General features: G+C 43.4%; 1 pseudogene; it reads left to right on the top strand.

The window, feature by feature from the left end:
* The first annotated feature begins 11,842 nt into the window (after nucleotides 1-11,842).
* On the top strand, nucleotides 11,843-11,961 carry LOC143999252 (5S ribosomal RNA; annotated as a pseudogene).
* Nucleotides 11,962-13,772: the final 1,811 nt, after the last annotated feature.

Below are 13,772 nucleotides of genomic sequence, written 5' to 3'. Positions count from 1 at the left end.
CCTGATAAGTACCCTGCGGAGTACTGACTTGTGAGCCTCCCAAATTATCCCCGGGTCGCAGTCCTGCGTTTAGTTTTCTTGGAAATAAAGGTCCAATTCCCTGGTCACATCTGCTAAAACTTCCGGTATCTGGAGGAGGCTCTCATTAAGGTGCCAGAATAGAGTCCTAGGTGAGGGGTTCCTAGAGAGGGTGTAGGTAAGGGCTACAGGAGCGTGGTCAGACCAAGTAATATGGCCGATGGAGGAAGAGCTCACCAAGTGCAGTTGGTCATGTGGAATCAAGAAGAAGTCTATCCTCAAGTATGATTTGTGAGGGGAAGAGCAAAAAGAGTAGTCCCTTTCCCCGGAGTGTTGCAGACACCAGATATCAACTAATTGGTCATTCAGTAAGCACTTAGTAATCCGCTTTCTAGAGTAAATGAGGAGCGAGGAGCAAGAGGCAGAAGTGTCAACCGATGGCGAAAGGGGACATTAAAGTCCCCACCTAATATCAACTGGCCCTCCCGAAAGTCACATCATCTGTGCAGGGTAGTTCTGAGGAATGTGTCTTGGTGATCATTGGGAGCGTACACAGTGGCAAATGTAAAAAGGAGCTCTCCAATGTGGCCCCTAAGAAAAAGATATCGGCCCCCAGGGTCCACCAGAGAATCCTGGAGAACCGAGGGGAGCCTGCTAGAGATCAGAATAGAGATTCCCTTGGTCTTAGAGGAGGGGTTAGTAGAGTGGTAGACCTTAGCGAAGGATCTTGACCGTAGAAAGGGGAGGCTAGTATTTTTAAAATGTGTTTCTTGTATAAAGGCCACATCAGTACAGGAAGTCTTCAGTTCTCACAGGAGGATCCACCGTTTTTCAGAGGAGTTCAGTCCCTTAACGTTTAGAGAGGTGACCTTGACTGAGTCTGCCATCGCTCCTCGGGGAGGGGAAGGGGGACGTCCGAGAAAAGCAAAGAAAGTTGAACCAAGGTAGGTATTGGGTAGGTAATGGATGGCGGGAACTAAGGGGGAAAAAGGAAGGGCAAATGGAAGGAAAGGTAAGGGGAAGAAGAGGCCGGGCACCTCAACCCCAGGGGGAGAGGGAAATTAAGGGTTGTCCGCACTCAACAGTACAGGAATTGTATACTAAAACAGCACAATTATGCTATAGCGTTTACCAGATGTACACTGGGTTTAAAGCGCCGTCCTACTTGGGTTGGTGGGTAGACAGGTCGGAGAGGGAGCCCCCGGATCCCAGTCCCCCCAGTCCCGGCAGTGGTAAATGTCACGTCTGATACCGGTATGCAAATAAAAGACAATCAGTAACATCATAGAACCAAAAAACAATAGTATAATTAAAACAGAGGTAGAGCATAGAACTGTCAGCACTGAGGGGTCTCCTCAGCTCGCCCTAAATGTAGGCATGCACGAGGGAGCCCGTCACAACAGAAAAGGCATCACAGAATGGGATCCACCACCCCCCGTCCCATACCCCAAAAGTACATGCAGCCCCCGAACAAATGTATTTCTCTCTTTGGCAGATTGTCCTCTCCTTACCCCCTCTCCTCCATCCACGGCCCGGGGGAAAAGGGGGAGGGAAGGGGGGAAAAGAAGGGGGTAAGGGGGGAAAGGGGGAGTGAAATGGGGGAGGGAAGGGGGGAGGGAAGGGAAGGGGGTAAGGGAGGGAAGGGGGGAGGGAAGGAGGGGCAGCAAAGGAGAGGGGACAAACATGCGGAAAGGTCAAGTCCTTTAGCGTGCTCACACCAGCAACCACCCGGACCCCATAAGTTTCAACTCCTCCCCTCCATGGTCACCACATGAAGATGAAAGAGGAGCAGCCCTGGTCGGTGCATGGAGAATCCGGCAGGCAAGGGGCTGGGGCCACCATCCCTCCATCCAACGGGAGACTTCACCCGAGCAGCAGTTCTGGTGCCCGCCAATTAGTGTCTCTCCTGCATCACCATCGGGGGCTGTGTAGAGCATCCAGAGGGAGGCTGGGACCGCCAAAACAGTAAGGGGTAAATCCTCCAGGGGGGTCCAGAGTCAAACTGGAGGGAAGCAGTGTCTCGCACCAATAGGCTCAATAAGTAAGTCATCCAGGGTGTCCACAAAAGCTGCAGAAGGCAATGTCGGCAAAGAGTAGGTGGGGGCCAGAGGGGGGGACGAGGGGCGCAACCAGGGAGAGGGGACACATATGCAGGAATGTCAAGCCCTTCCAGTACAGCGCACTAGGTATCACTCAGACCCCCCAAAGTGCAACTCCCCCCTCTAAGGTCAAGACTCCAGAAGGGAAGATGAGCCGCCCTGGTCTGTACATGAAAGAACCTGCTGCCAAGGGGTTGGGGCCATCATCCCTTCCTCCAATGGGAGATGCCACCTGTCAAGTGGTGCCCCTCCGACAATGTGGTCGGGGTATTTGTGGAGCATCCAGGGGGAGGCAGGGACCACCCAAACAGTGAGGGGTAACGCCTCCAATGGGGACCGGTGTCAGACAGGAGGATAGCGGTATCTTGTACAAGTTGGTTAATTAGACAAGTCATCCAGTGTGTTCCTGTGAGCAGCAGAAGGAAAGGTCGGTAAGGATTATGAATGGGTGGGGGCCAGGGAGTGCATAAAACTGCCACCAGATGACCGGGGCAGAGAGGGCAAGGGCATGAAAGTCAGATCTGGTAGGTGGGGGGGGGGTGAGGAGTCTCACTCATATTACTCACGTTGGCCATCCCTTGAAGCTGAGCTCTCTGCATACCCAGGATGTTCTTCTGTATAATCTAGCCTATCTGTATACATTAGCCTGTCTTTTGTACACATTAGCCTCTCTGTATCAACTAGCCGGTCTTCTGTATACACTAGTCCGTCCCTAGCTTGTCTTTTATACACATAGTCTCTCGGTATACCCCGCCTTTCTGTATACATCTTTATACCCTAGCCTCTATGTATAATCTTGCCTCTCATTATACCCCAGCCTGTATTCTGTTTACCCAATTTTGTCTTTTATATAAACTAGCCTGTCTACTGTATAACTTAGCTTCTCATTATACCCCGGCCTCACTGTCAGCTTGTCTCTGTACACTAGCCTCTCTGTTTTCCCTAGTCTCTCTGTTTAAAATAGCCTCTCTGTATACACTAGTCTGTCCGTATACTTTAGCAAGTCTGCACACACTAGCCTCTTTGTGTAAAACAGCCTCTCCCTCTGTATAACCTCGCCTCCATCTCTGCATATCCAGTACGTTCTTCTGTATAATCTAGCCTGTCTTTTGTACACATTAGCCTCTCTGTATAAACTAGCTGGTCTTCTGTATACACTATTCCCTCTGTATACACTAGCAAGTCTGTGTAACCCGGTCTCTCTCTCCCTAGAAAACACCAACCCTGGCCCTGACAGAGGAGGAGGGTTTAATAGTCCCTCAGACTCCTCCCACAAATACGGGCTGGCCTGCGGCCAGCCTTCCCACTTGTAATCGGAGTCTTCAAGTGGGAAATGCGATATTACTTAACCACTTCCCACCCGGCCAATGCACATATACGGCCGGGTGGGAGCCATCTACTTCTGATAGGACGTTCAGGAATGTCAATCAGGGCTCTGTGATTGGCCCTCCTGATCACATGACGGCCGTGTCCAATCACGGCCGTCATGTGATGTAAACAAACAGCCGGTTGCTAGGCAATCGGCTCCTCCTCTCCTCACACAGAAGTCATCGCTGAAGAGAGGAGAGTAGATTGCTGCAGCCGGCTGATGATCAGTGAGTATGAGCTGTTTTTTACAGCTTTTTACTCACTGATCTTCAGTCTAGTGTAAACACACAACACACCACACAGTGTAAACACAGTCCCCACATTTGTCCCCATAACACACATGTCCCCAAAACATACATGTCCCCAAAAAATAAAAACACATGTCCCTAATAATAAAAACATGTCCCCCACATATGTCCCACTAAAATCACTTGTCCCAATGATTATGTGCACACATATGTACGTGATCACCTGCACACATATGTACATGATCATTTGCGTACATATGTCCGTGATCACACAAACCAATTATTATACACTTAACGGATTTTTTGTTACCAAAAACATGTAGCAGAATACATTTTGGCTTAAATTTATGACAAAATTTGATTTTATTGGATTTCTTTTAAAATAGAAAAAATAAAATATTGTTTTTTTTCCAAATTTCCGCTTTTTTGCGCTTATATCGCAAAAAATAAAAAACGGAGTCGTGAATAAATACCACCAAAATAAATCTCTATTTGTGCGAACAAAATGATAAAAATTTCATTTGGGTACAGTGTAGCATGACCGCGCAATTGTCACTGAAAGCGCTAGAGCGATGAAAGCTGAAAATTGGGCTGGGAAGGAAGGGGGCGAAAGTGCCCTGTATTGTAGTGGTTAAGAACCAAGGCCTGAGGTGTGCCATGGCCTGGATGGTCAGTATGCTTGAAAAGAGGGCAAAAAGACACAAGTATAGGTGGAAAAGGAAAGGTAAAGATCCCATCCATAAAATGACATATGCCCAAACGCCAACTGTAAGTTACCGCTGTGAGAGTAGAACCCACCGACTCTTGACCTGAAGATGAGAAGGAACCCCTTAAGAGCCTGCAAGCTACGCAAACCCAAATGAATGTCCCGAGAAGGATAGGATGAGCCTGATGCCCAAGGTAACCCAGACATGAGAATGAACTTCTTGTGAATGAGAGGATACGTGGGGAAAAGGGAGCAAGGGCTGACCCGAAGAACCCTACAAGAAGATGGCTGAGCAGACTGAAAAAACCCAACACAAGACCGCCTGGGGTATACAGTGAGGCTATTATAATTGGAATGAGGCTGGGGTAATAAGATTGGCTTGGGTATACGGCGAGGTAGACCCTAGAAAAGAAACAGAAATCAGAAAAGTCAAACAAGGTAATACAGATAGGCTAATGTTATTCCCCTGAGCCTGGTGTATACAGAAGAATGGCTAGTGTATACAGAGAGGCTAGTGTGTACAGATGACAAGCTATTGTTTACAGATAGGCTTGTGTATACAGAAGAGAGTCTGGGGAATTCAGTGAGGCTAGTGTATGCAGAGAGGCTGGGACACCGAGACTATTGTAAAAAGAAGGCAGGCTAGTGTATATAGGTTACGGGCACGTGTATACAGAAGACAGAGAGGCTAGTCTATATAGAGGGACTGGTGTACACAGAAAGATTTATGTATACAGAAAGGCTAGCGTGTACAGAAGACATGACTTTATTTTTTGCTAATGCAACTACATCTAAATCATGTAAAGAGTTACAGTGCTTTTTTCATATTTGGTGCTGTTAAAAGGTCAGTAGTGTGTTGTCAGTGGTGATATCAATGTGACAGTTAATGTAGAGAACTACATATATAAAAAATAGAGCAAAAGAGTGCTAAGTTTATTTTGTTAAGTCATTGACTGATAGACGTTAAGTAATTGGCCGGTTTTGGTTTGGCAGTACATGGTTTATTTTGATGTAAGATAGTTTTATTCTCTACCTATAGCCGAGTTTTAGACGACTTTATTATTAGCATTAGTCGCATTAATCATATTTATTATGCAGAGTGTAAGTATTGTAGTGAGTTGATATTGCTTTTGAAAGATTTGTATTATTATACATAGCATTGTTAGTAGACCAATAGGACAATTTACATGGCTTAATATTGCAGAGCGTAATTTAACAGGAAAGAAATCCAAAGCGTTAGTTGCAGTAGCTTCATAAAACTGAGAAATCGTTGCATTACTCTAAATGTAAAAGTTGTTCCGGTAGCACTGAGAAGACTGATATTAGATGAGTGATCTACCCATTCCGTTTACTATTGCAGAGAGATACCGGTTAAATGTTAATATCTTAATATTTATTGCTGCGTGTAAGGTAGAAATAAGATGGTTTTGTGTGAGTTGGTTTACCAGGATATAGAGATCGTAATCTGGTTATTCTAATAATAAATATAGCAAAATAACACAGATTAATATTGAGACAGTATATACAAGTCGAGTTTAAGTGGAAATACACGAGATGACAGCAACGACGTGTGTAGGTTTTTATCAATCGGGTTCATTACGTGTCTTTAATAATGTAGTAAATATACCCCAAATATAGCATAAGGATAAGAAAGGAAAATAACTGGCAGAGGATGACATGGCAAAAAGACAAACTGCATTAGAAATGTGAATGTGAATTAGAGATGAAATGTCAATCCCCATTGGTAACCATTAATAAAGTTAACACGGCTACGTACAGCAAAGTTTGAGCTAAGCAGCTAAATATTCCTTTATATTGCAGAGCTTAAGTATTGCAGTTGAAAAGAGATCGGAAGCGTTTTTTGCAGTAGCTTCAAAATGACTGAGAAATCATTTCATTACTCTAAATGAAAAAGTTATCCCGGTAGCACTGAGTGAACTGATATTAGATGAGTTATCGTTGTAGTACAAATTCAGTTTCCTATAGCAGTTTCCTATTCCTAAATGTAAGAAGAGCAATTGAACTGTTCACATCGGTAGCATTGCATTACTCTTAATATGTGAAGCGTGTAAAGAAGCAAAAGATGGTTTTGTATTATCCTAAAAGTAGCAGTATACGTAATAAAGGTGGATTTAGACATAGCAAACCCTATAATCTAATTTAGCAAAATTAGAAAGGATAATATTGAGACAGTATAAAGAGGTCGAGTTTAAGTGGAAATACACAAAATATCTAGCTTACCTTTACATTGTTCAATAGAGCCTTGCAAAGTAATACCAAGGCAGAATATCGGACTAGCAATTAGATGAGATGATTGCTGTAATCATAAAATATCAGCAACTTGTCTTTAAGGATGAGAAAGTATAATAACCGGAAAAGTATGAAATTTTAAAGAGACAAATTGCATTAGAGATGTGAGATAGACATGAAATGTCAATCCCCATTGGTTACTTACATGAAACCATTAATACAGTTAACGCGGCTACATACAGCAAAGTGTGAGCTAAGCAGCTAAAGGGTATACATTATTTAAGAGTAAATTAACGTAGCTTGTAAATTCCAACGTGTAAATCGTTCCATTAATTTTGTTACGCACGAAGACGGCTTACACTGACTTTTCTCCGTTTCCACTGGTTATCCGCATAATGTATCAGTAACCCTGAAAATTAATAGTGATAGACAGTTTACAATAGGATGTATGCTTGATGTGAATGTAAAATAGTTGCATTATGTGTTATTAATGTAATCAAACTTTATTGCTATCCTTTGCTACTGCAACCACTTTCTCGCATTTTGCTGCTTTTAAAAAATGTGTTGCCAGTGTTATGTGTTACAAATGGTTATCAGTGTGACAGTTGAAGTAATATACAAAATAGAGTCAGAAAGAGAATCCTATTGCATAGAGGTAGAGAGATGGTTGCATTATTCTTAATGTGCCGGCTTTAAAAGGTTTTAAAAAGATGGTTTTGTGTGAATTTTGCTTTAACGTAAAATTAGCTGTAGACATTATTACTATGGTTACGTTTACAATGATTTAGAGATAGTAATCTCTATAATATAATAATAATAAGTATATTGAGGCAGTAAATATAAATACAGATAAAGTGAATACACAAAAGGGATCAAGAGATTGTTGCAAAGTAATATCCTCATTAAGGCCGATTGTCGGAATAGCAACATAACACGAAATATGAGCACGGCTAAAATACAGAAAAACAGTACATTATTTAGCAGTACAGTAGAATATAGTATAAATTATTTAAGATTAAATTGACTTAGCCTGAAAAAATCTAAGTTTAAATCGTTGAGTAAATCGTTGAGTAAATCGTAAATTTATCAGCTAAGTTAACTCTGAGATTATGATTAATTTCACAATTCCATTACGCGGTCCATTTCCACTGGTATAATCATAATGTAATATCAGTAATTGCTATCAGTAAATGTTAAAATTTTAGACAGTTTACATTAGGATGTGGAATTGATATGGATTTAAAAGCGGTACATTCATTTTCTGAAGCATATGGCAGAAAGACGGCTTACACTGCTTTTCTCACATTATGCTGCGGTAAAAAGAAATGTTTTGTCACTGTGTTTTAACTGTGCAATGATCCTAGTGCAGAGAGATACTCAGTTAATGTCAGAGATACTCGGTTAATGTCAGAAAAGCAATAAAACTTTTTACATCGTTAGCGAGCGATAGTTACATTACTCATAATATGTGCAGCATGTCTGGTAGCAAATGGATGGTTTTGTGAACATTTTGCATTACCGTACAATTAGCGGTAGACCTCATCGAAGTGAATAGATTTAACTGGTTTTGAGATAGTACTCTCTATTTCTAATAATAAATAAAGCAAAATAAGTCAGGATGGTGTGTCGTCAGTGGTGATATCAAAGTGACAGTTGATGTGGAGAATTACAAATATGCAAAATAGAGCAAAAGAGTGCAAAGTTTATTTTGTTAAGTCATTGACTGATAAGTAATTTTTTAAGTTATTGGCCGTTATTGTTTTGGCAGTACATGGTTTATTTTGATGTATGATAGTTTTATTGCATGCTTGATGTGGGTGATTAAAATCGTGTAGTCTATATTTAGCATAAGAATGAAAAGGCATAACATGGCAATGAGACAAACTCCATTAGAGATGCGAACTAGATGAAATGATGAAATGTGTCTGTATATCCAAGATTGTCTATTGTTATCACTTAGCCTACCCTCTAAATTCACTAGCCTCTCTATATACACGAGCATGTTTTCTGTTTCTGTATACATTACTCTGTCTTCTTTACACCCTGGCCTGTCTTCTATATACACTCTGTTATACACTAGTTTCTCTGTATACACTAGCCGGTCTTCTGCATACAAAAGCCTGTCTTCGGTATACACTAGCCTATTTTCTGAATACACTAGCCCGTCTTCTGTATGCCCTAGCCTGTCTTCTGTATACATTAGTCTCTCTGTATAAACTAGCATCTCTCTATACCCCAAACTGTCCTCTGTAAACAGTTGTCTCTCTTTATAGCCTGTCTAGCCTTTCATCTGTACACACTAGCTTCTCTGTATACACTAAACAGGCTTCTATATAAAATAGCTTCACTGTATGCACTAGCCTCTCTGTATAATCTAGCCTCTCTTTATACCCTAGATAGTGTTCTGCATACACTAGCCTCTCCGTAGAAGCCAGCCTTTATTCTGTATTCACTAGCCTTTCTTCTGTATGCTGTAGTCTTCTATGTATACTAGCTTCTCTGTACACCCTTGCATCTCTGTAAACCCTGTGTAAACTAGCCAGTCTTATGTATACACTCGCCGACTGTATACACCAGACTCTCTGAATACACTAAACCCTCTGTATTCTACATCCTGTCTTCTGTATACACTAGACTGTAAAAATTAGCTAGAATACAGCAGCCTGTCTTCTGTACCCACTAGACTCTCTGTATAAACTACCCAGTCTTCTGTATACACTATCAGCTTTGATGTATACCCAAGCCTATCTTCTGTATATGCACTGTCCTTTCTGTATACACTCGACTCTCTCTTTACACTAATCTCTCTATATACACTAACATCTTTGTATATACTAGCCTCTCTTTAAACTAGCCTCTCTGTGTACCCCAGCCTCACTGTTTACTCTAGCATCTCTGTATACTCAAGCCTATCTTCATGCACGAGTCTGTATTCTGTATTCACTAGCGTTTCTTCTGTATGCTGTAGTCTTCTTTATATACCAGCTTCTCTGTACACCCTTGCATCTCTGTAAACACTGTGTAAACTAGCCAGTCTTATTTATACACTCGCCGACTGTATACACTAGACTGTCTGAATACCTAGCCTATGTTCTGAATACACTAGCTCGTCTTCTGTCTTCTGTATGCCCTCTCTGTATAAACTAGCATCTCTCTATACCCCAAACTGTCCTCTGTAAACACTTGTCTCTCGTTATAGCCTGTCTAGCCTTTGTTCTGTACACACTAGCTTCTCTGTATACACTAAGCAGGCTTCTATATAAAATAGCTTCACTGTATGCACTAGCCTCTCTGTATAATCTAGCCTCTCTTTATACCCTAGATAGTGTTCTGCATACACCTCTCCATAGAAGCCAGCCTTTATTCTGTATTCACTAGCCTTTCTTCTGTATGCTGTAGTCTTCTATATATACTAGCTTCTCTGTACACCCTGGCATCTCTATACGCCAGACTCTCTGAATACACTAAACCCTCTGTATACCACAGCCTGTGTTCTGTATACACTAGACTGTAAAAACTAGCTAGAATACACCAGCCTGTCTTCTGTACCCACTAGATTCTCTGTATACACTACCCAGTCTTCTGTATACACTATCAGCTTTGATGTATACCCAAGCCTGTCTTCTGTATACACTAGTCTCTCTATATGCACTGTCCTATCTGTATACACTCGACTCTCTCTATACACTAACATCTTTGTATATACTAGCCTCTCTTTAAACAAGCCTCTCTGTGTACCCCAGCCTCACTGTTTACTCTAGTATCTCTGTATACTCAAGCCTATCTGCATACACGAGTCTGTATTCTGTATACACTAGCCTCTCTTTAAACTAGCCTCTCTGTATACCCCAGAATAACTGTATACTCTAGCCTCTCTGTATACACTAGCATTTCTGTATACATCACCCTATCTGTATTCACTAGCCTCTCTGTATACCGCAGCCTGCCTCTCTATATACACTCGCTTTCTTCTGAATATAATAGTCTCAGTCTCTCTCTATAACCAAGCCTGTTTTCTGTATACATTAGCATGTGTCCTGTATACACTAGCCTGTCTTCTTTATTCTCTAGCTTACCTTCTATATACACTGCCATTTATGAGGTAAACAAAGATTCTAGTGTACATAAACGACAGGCTAGAGTATAAAGAGAGGATAGGTTATACAGAAGAAAGCCTAGTTTATACAGAACACAGGCTAGTACCCTGAGCCTGGGTGAGAGAGGATGAGGAGCATTAGGAGGGCTTGGTCTTTCACATCCGACAAAGTGTTCGGCATGATGTGGCTCAACACGTCCAGCTGCCGAAAATAAGGACAAGCGTGGGAGGCACACAACACCCACTGTAACAGAGCTAGGTTCCTGCATTACAGAAACAGAACACCAGCAATAAGGGGTATCTTCAGGTGTATACTGTGCAGGAGGCACACAACACCCACTCTAACTTCTGCACTGCAGATGCCTGTATTGCAAAAATTGAACACCAGTAATAAAGGGTAGCTTCAGGTGTGTACTGTGCAGGAGGCACATAACACCCACTGTAACAGTGCTAGGTTCCCAAGCAGTAAAGACACTGTCCCTGCCTATCGTCCTCTATCCCTGACCGCCGAAACACACTATACAAGGCGGCCTCGCTGGCGGCCTTATATAGTGTGGGGTGTGTACTAAACCCCCTTGAGATATAATTGGCCACAGGAATACTGCCTGTGGTCAATTGTGGCTCTCCTCTCAGAGGATGTCACATCTGTTCTTATTATATAGAACTTATTATGCTCCTCGTAAACTTTTTCAATTTGGCTGAACGGCCGCACGCAAGTTGCCCCCAGTGCGGGAACATGGTGGGAGACATGATGCACATGTTTTGGAGATGCCCGAAGTTGATCTGCTACTGGACGGAGGTGACAGGAACCATTGATCGGGTGTTTGGAACCTCCACCAGGATGGAGGCGAAGTATTGTCTCCTGGGATTAGTTGATTGAGTTGGAAACCCGGGAAGCAGCCAGATGGCAGTTCTGAGATGCCTATTTCAGGCAAGGAAACTGATTGCCCAACCCTGCTTAGCCTCCAATGTTGGCAATGACTTGTTTTTTTTAGCTTGTTTCCCAAGATCACCATGTTGGCGTTTGTCAAGATGGTTGAGAGTGCCCAAAGAGATCGCCTATGGCCCCATCACCTTGAAAGTGCCCGATCGTGTCTGATCTCGGAGGTTAAGCATTGTCGGGCCTGATTAGTAACTGGATGGAAGACCGACTGGGAATACCAGGTGCCGTATGCTTATTTCTTGATCATACATCACGGGACACAGGATCAGTACATAATGGGTTATATAGGCACCTCTGGTGATTGGACACTGGTTAACCCCCAATTAAGGAGAATTCCTTCCCTATATAACCCCTCCCATATGGGAGGCACCTCATTTTTTCCTTCGCCAGTGGTGGTTGGTCACGTAAAACATGTGCTATGAAGAAAGTTCTGTGCAGGTCCCTGCGGGGGCCTAAGGGCTACAACAAACCGGATCCATATCTCGGGCCGATATTTTGACTCCCAAGATGATATGGTACCCGGGACTCGTCATCTGAAGAAACGAGGTTTTGCCTGTAAGTCCTCTCCTATTGGAAGACTGGGCTCTGGGAAAACCAGACTTACTGTACTATTTACATAGTGGCACGAAAGTTTCTGGCAGAGTCTTTTACAAGGTCCAGGTAGGAGGTTCTTCTGAGAAGGAACCCCAAAAAAAACCTGAAGGTTGGCACAACTCTCCCCGCCGTGATGGGTGAAGGCTGGAATCTGTCTGTTTTCAGCAATTCCTGCGGCAAGGACAGGTAAGGGAAGTTAATCCTGTATAAATTATATTATGGATTTCTTCATTGAGTAGTTGTATGTCTTACCTGGTTTTCACAACTAGGGGGAGTAAGAGCAGCCTGATGCATACTTACATGCCTTTCAGATACACACGCTCAGTGAAGCCTGGTTCTCCCAGATGACTCATGTCTCCACTGCAATCTCTGCCACAATGAAGGTAATACAGGGGTCCCACGTAGTCTGGGGGTCCCAGACAGCTCCGATGGCAATTCCCTTCCCCCTGGATACCGGCAGTCCTCGTGCATGCGCGCCAAGCACGCTCCCGTGCTAATGGAGGAGGCGGGAGTGTGTTTGCGAGCCGCGTCGTTCGGTGTGCACGGCGCTGTACTGCGCAGGCGCCAGGCGGCAGTTTTACAGCCCAGAGCGTCAGGGGGCTGTAAGTGGAGACACAGGAGCTGTGGGCAGTAAGCATCCCAAGGGATTCGATCCAGGCAAACCTAAGACACCTACTCAGCATCAGGTTGTGCAGTTTAAGCATATAAATTTATTGTGAGACTTTAAGCACAACAGTGATTGCACTTTGTACTAGTACCTCTGCTTTGTAGCTTAGGACTAAGTCTCCTCGTAAGAGGGTCTCAGGGGGAGATAACAAGGACACTGGTAAGTCACCGCCTAGGTCTAGGGGTTCTAAAAATGCCTGTAGGTTACCATCCCCCCCCTGCAAGACTGAAGTCAGCCTCACAGTGCCCCTGTCAGGATTTGCAGCCTCTCCTAATATTTCAGCCCCGGTATACATCACTGAGGACTCCCTTAGGGCTACATTGGAGGGTTTTGAAGGGAGAATCATGAATTTTATTTCAGCTTCCCTGAAAGATAGCAGGAAAAGGGGTAGATCCCCTCCCTCTGCTGAGATTCCTCTTTCAGATGACACTTCTGACAATGAGGAGAGATCCCTATCTTGGGACAGGGATCTTGAGCAGTTGGATGAATCAGAGGAAGAGGAGAGAGTCCCCTCCTCCCTGGCACTTAGAAAACAGGTGCAGTATTATACTGAATTGGTGCGTACCACATTCAGAATGCCTGCTGCTGAGATCGCTACATCCTCTGTTTCTTCCCTGGGAGTCAGGAAAATCCCACAACCTGCCTTTTCCTTTCCAATTAATCCCTTAATGGATAAATTGTTGTATGAGGATTGGGGACATCCCGATAAACTGTTTGCTCCTCCTAAAAGGTTTTCTATGCTTTATCCTCTGGAGGAAAGTTTCACCAAGAAATGGGGGGTCC

This window comes from Lithobates pipiens, unplaced genomic scaffold (assembly GCF_037356315.1).
Source record: "Lithobates pipiens isolate NorthernLeopardFrog02 unplaced genomic scaffold, aLitPip1_a1.2 Scaffold_19, whole genome shotgun sequence".
Taxonomy (NCBI): Eukaryota; Metazoa; Chordata; class Amphibia; order Anura; family Ranidae; genus Lithobates; species Lithobates pipiens.
Note: the sequence above shows the minus strand (reverse complement) of the source record. Positions and strands in the feature narration are given on the sequence as shown.